The sequence below is a fragment of the Vicia villosa genome, linkage group LG2 (assembly GCF_029867415.1).
Source record: "Vicia villosa cultivar HV-30 ecotype Madison, WI linkage group LG2, Vvil1.0, whole genome shotgun sequence".
NCBI lineage: Eukaryota > Viridiplantae > Streptophyta > Magnoliopsida > Fabales > Fabaceae > Vicia > Vicia villosa.
Window position 1 is genome coordinate 58,156,783 of NC_081181.1, and position 6,000 is coordinate 58,162,782.

A 6,000-nucleotide genomic window follows, 5' to 3' on the forward strand; every position below is an offset into this window, starting at 1 on the left:
TTGGTTTCCTGTTGACTTTGTCGTCATAGACATGGAAGAAGATCCTGATATACCTTTGATCTTAGGAAGGCCTTTTATGAAGACAGCCCAAATGATGATAGATATTGATGATGGCTTAATGAAATTAAGGTACCAAGATGAAGAATTATGTCTTGATCTCTTTGAAGCCATGAAGCATCTGAGTGATGATGATGATTGTTTTAGAATCGATGCTACCGAAAGGGCTATTATGAAAGTGGAGAATCAAATGCACTTGTCGAATCCTCTTGAGAAGACTTTAATGGAAGCTCTTGAAGTTCTCACCAAAGATCAAGAGAAAGAAATTGAAGATTGCTTGAGAAATTTAGAGGTTTTTGATGAGATGAATCCATTTGAAACTCAAATTGAAGAGTTGAAAGATGAACCTAAAGTTGAAGAGCAAAAGGTGGAGTTGAATGTGTTACCTTCTCACTTGAAATACGTGTTTCTAGGTGACAATTCTACTAAGCCGGTTATCATTAATAGTGGTTTGTCTAGCAAGGAAGAGCATCGATTGAAGGAAGTTTTGATTAAGAATCAAGAAGCAATAGGATGGGTTTTATCCGACTTGAAGGGTATTAGTCCGGCCTATTGTATGCATAAGATTATGTTAGAAGATGATTTTCGGCCCGTGGCACAACCTCAAAGGCGATTGAATCCAGCCATGAAAGAAGTTGTTAGAAAAGAGGTTGTGAAGTTATTAGAGGCGGGGATGATTTATCCCATATCCGATAGCAAATGGGTGAGCCCGGTGCATGTGATTCCTAAGAAGGGTGGATTGACGGTTGTGAGAAATGAGAAGAACGAGTTGATTCCTTCGAGAACGGTGACCGGGTGGCGTATGTGTATTGATTATCGGAGGTTGAACCAAGCAACAAGAAAAGATCACTTTCCATTACCTTTTATGGATCAAATGTTAGAAAGGTTAGCCGGAAGAAACTTCTATTGTTTTTTGGATGGTTATTCAGGATACAATCAAATATCAGTGAATCCGGCGGACCACGAGAAAATGCCTTTACATGTCCTTTTGGCGTTTTTGCATACCGAAGAATGCCATTTGGACTATGTAATGCTCCTGCAACATTTCAAAGGTGCATGCAAGCTATCTTTTCTGATTTGATCGAGAAAAGCATCGAGGTGTTCATGGATGATTTTTCTGTGTACGGGTCGTCATTTGACTTGTGCTTGAAAAACCTTGATGAGGTGATGGAAAGATGTATTGAAACAAATTTGGTTCTCAACTGGGAGAAGTGCACTTTCATGGTAACTGATGGGATAGTCCTTGGCCACAAGGTATCTTCAAAGGGGCATGAGGTCGATCCGGCAAAAATCGAAGTTATTGAAAAGCTTCCCCCTCCGGTGAATGTGAAAGGCATAAGGAGCTTCTTGGGACATGCTGGGTTTTATCGAAGATTCATCAAGGATTTCTCCAAGGTCGCAAAGCCTTTGAGTAATTTGCTCAACAAAGGTATGGAATTTAATTTTGATGAATCATGTCTAAAAGCTTTCCTAGAACTCAAAGAAAATTTGACCACCACACCCATAATTGTCGCTCCTAATTGGTCGTTTGAGTTTGAACTCATGTGCGATGCTAGTGACTATGCGGTTGGTGCGGTCTTAGGCCAAAGGAAGAACAAACATTTCCATGCTATACATTATGCGAGCAAAGTTTTAAATGAGGCACAGGTAAACTATGCCACTACCGAAAAAGAATTGCTCGCAATTGTATTTGCATTGGAGAAGTTTCGTTCTTACCTTATTGGTTCTAAAGTGGTGTGTTACACTGATCATGCCGCAATCAAATATCTTCTCACCAAGCCTGATTCAAAACAGGGGCTTATTAGGTGGATTCTTTTGCTTCAAGAATTTGATCTTGAAGTGAGAGATAAGAAAGGTACTGAAAATTTGATTGCGGATCATTTATCTTGGTTAGGGAATACCGAGGTGATAAACAATGAAAAAGAAGTGAGGGAAGAATTCCCTGATGAAAAACTGTACATGATACAAGAAGTTAGACCCTGGTTCGCAGATATGGCTAATCACAAAGCATCTGGCTGGATACCAGAGGATCTAACTTGGAATCAAAGAAAAAAGTTTTTGAACGATGCCAATTTTTATGTTTGGGATGAGCCTCACTTGTTTAAGTTGAGTAGTGACAATCTTTTGAGAAGATGTGTCGCGGATGAGGAAACAAAAAGCATTTTGTGGCATTGCCACAATTCGCCGTATGGTGGTTATTTCAATGGTTTGCGTACGGCCACAAAAGTCCTTCAATCGGGATTTTGGTGGCCTACTTTGTTCAAAGATGCTTACCACCATGTTGCCTCATGCGACAGTTGTCAAAGAACTGGTGGAAGAGGGAAAAGAGAGGAAATGCCCCTCCAAAGTATTGTAGAAGTAGAAGTATTTGATTGTTGGGGCATTGACTTTGTTGGACCATTCCCTTCCTCTATGTCAAATGAATACATCTTGGTAGCTGTGGATTACGTGTCTAAGTGGGTTAAAGCAATTGCTTCACCCAAAGCGGATGGTAAGACCGTGATCAAATTTCTGAAGAAAAATATATTTTCGCGGTTTGGCTCGCCAAGAGTGTTAATTAGTGATGGTGGATCTCATTTCTGTAATGCCCCGCTTGAGAAAGTGTTGGAGCAATATGGAGTAAAGCACAAGGTAGCTACTCCATATCATCCACAAACTAATGGGCAAGTTGAGAGGACCAATAGAGAGATTAAGAGAATTCTTGAAAAAACTGTTTCTAGCTCTAGGAAGGATTGGTCGATGAAGCTTGATGAAACCTTGTGGGCATATCAGACCGCTTTCAAAGCACCGATCGGTCATACACCATTCCAAATGGTGTATGGTAAAAGTTGTCACCTTCCCGTAGAATTAGAACATAAGGCATATTGGGCCTTGAAACTTTTAAATTTTGACCAAAAGTTGTGTGGGGAGAGAAGAAAAATCCAACTAAATGAGTTGGAAGAGATGAGATTGCATGCCTACAAGTCTAATTCAATTTACAAGGAAAAGACCAAATTCTATCATGATAGTAAGATTAGAATTAAGGACTTTAAGGTAGGGCAATTAGTGTTACTCTTCAATTCCCGGTTAAGACTTTTTCCGGGAAAGTTGAAGTCGAAATGGTCCGGACCGTTTTTGGTCAAAGATGTGAGAAGCCAAGGGGCTATTGTGATAGAGGACCAAAAATCAAAGCAAGAATGGATAGTTAACGGTCAGAGGTTGAAGGTTTATCGAGGAAGCGATTTTAATCGTGAAACTTGTGTTTTATCGTTTGGTGATCCTTGATTGCCTTTGACCGTCGAGCTGACCGACGTTAAACAAAGCGCTTATTGGGAGGCACCCCAATTTGTAAATATTCAGCTTGTTTTATGTATTTTTTTTACCGTTTATGTTTTTTGCGTTCTGGTCGAGCCAAAATCAGTCTACCGGTAAAGTTACACTTGCTGGTAGAAGAAAATTTTTTCTGTGTTCTGTCAGGGGCGCTTAGCGCGCTTTTGAGAATTTGGAACCCCAAGTTCCATTAGCTTTCGCGCTTAGCGCGCTTCAGAGCCCGCTTATCGCGGGTTGGTTTTCAAAAAAAAAAAATATTTTCACGTTTAGGCCCTTTTGTCTTAAGACCCGGCCCAGAACGAGTTTAGAGAGGAGAAGTTAGGGTTTTGAAGCATTTTGCCTCATTTCCACCATTTTTCTTCTCTTAAACTTCTTTTTGCTTTTGCTCTTCATTTTGTTTTTGATCCTAAGTGTTTCTTTCACCATTTCCTTTGCTAGTTCTTCATCATCACCAAGGTAATTTCTCCATTTCCTTTGCTATTTCATTATGTTTGTTTTATATATATATTAAGGTTTAAATTGATTTTAGGAATATATGATGTGGTTAGGGTTAGTAAGTTGAAAACTTAGTGGTAGAATCTAATTTCTAGTACCTTGCATGAGTTGAAAATCAATTTTGGGTGCTGGAAATGTTAGGAGAGAACCCTGGTTCGCAGGGAATTTTTTCTGCAAATCGCAGAGCCCGCTTAGCGCGGTAGGCGCGCTTAGCGCGATCTGGGAGTTTCAGAAAAATTCCCTATTCTGCCTGCTTTTGTTTGATGCAGGGGGAGTGATCCTTTGCTGTGATACTTACCTTGGCTGTTTATTTTTTTTTATTATTGTGTTAACATTGAGGTTTTGTGTTGCCATTTCCTTGATTATTTCAGATGGGACCAAAATTCTTAGGCTCTAAGAAGCGAAAGACCGGAACCGAAGGTGGCAGCTCTTCTCAAGCACCTAGGGCTATTCCGTTTAATCAAAACTGATTTAAGAGTCATGTCCAATAGGAAAGGTACAAGAAACTAGAGGTTAGGACATGGTGACCAGAGCGAATTGTTAGAATCAATCCTGAGGGAACCTATGGGTGGTGTTATAACACCCTTGAGGAGTATGGTTGGCTTAAACTTTGTGAGCCTGCACCTAAGTTTCACTTGGAGATTGTGAGAGAGTTTTATGCTAATGCCGTGCCAAATGAGGAATTTCCGGTTGAAGGTGTGGCCTATGAGTTCAAAACTTGGGTGCATGGAAAGGAAATCGACTTTTCTCGTCAGACAATCCATGAATTTCTTGGAACTCCATTGCCTTTTGAGGATGATGAGCTGTGTGGTTATCATGTGCAATTGGCACGGGGAAATTTTGATTGGGAGCATCTGAGGGAGGTTTTGTGTATGAGTGGGCATTCTTATGATCTTAATCCTTCAGGGCAGCCCCAAAAGTTCTCTAGAAAAGTGTTGACTACTAATGCTCAGATTCTCATGTCAGTGGTCCTTCATAATTTGAGGCCTAGGAGTCACACTTCTTCTTTTCCTGCTGAGTCTGCTTCTTTGGTTGCTCAGATGATAGAGCATGAGTCGATTGATATTACTTGCATTATTGCGAATGAGCTGAAGAGGGTTGCTTTGAGTGGAACTCGGCATGGTGATCGTGCTCCCTGCAAGTTGATCTTTCCTGGTCTGATCATGAATCTATGCAAGAAGGCTAGAGTGCAGATTCCTTCTGAGGGTCTTGTGTCTATTGACACTTTTATTGATGATACTTTTATTGAGCATTATTGTTTATCCAGGTTGACTGCTGTTCCTGTTGCTGCTGCTCGCCCTGCTCGCCGCCGTAGTGATCCTGATAGAGAGGAGAACTTGGCATTTCATATGGCGCATCAAAGAGCTTTCATGTTTTTGCATGACTCTATGTCTCAGTTGAGGTTGCAGATGATGGAGCCCAATGTGGCTCATCCGTGGAGTTCTCGCCAAGACTTGGTTGATTATGCTAATTGGCTTGAGGTCAGTCCATTTCTTGAGGAGGAGGAAGGTGGCGAGGATGAGAATGTGGAAGAAAATCTCCAGGATGAGGATGAGTAGTTTTTCTTTTGGTTGATGCTTAGTATTACTATTAGTATGTTTAGTGCTAGTTTTTATTTTTATTTTGACTTAGCTTTGTTATGTTTTGTTCCATCCTTTTAAAGGATGAGGTATTTTGAACCTTAGGCATTACTATGCCTTTTTGGATATTTTGACACCTTTTGGTGTTTGTTTTTAATTTATTAAGTTTTTAGTTTAATTGCTTTATATTTCTATATACTTTTGTAATTTTGTTTTAAATTTTTGTTGTTGTCCTTGTGAAAGTGTTTCCTTGAGGAAGCAAGTTTTGTACAACCAATTGGGGCGGTGATGATATAATGTGAAATTAGTACGTGCAAGGTACATTTTTATCGTTTCTTTAATATACCATGAATTAGATGCTTTTAATTATACACATTAGATGTCACATTTTCTTTAACAAAAATAGTTCAATAATGAATCATTGTAGTACTAAAATTAGTGTGAGGAGCCTTTCCATTGTATATATATTTATATTATTGTGGATACCAACAATGTGCGCTTAACTCGTGTTTATTATGTTTAATCTTGCGTTTTTTATTTAATTGTGTAAAGCATGAAA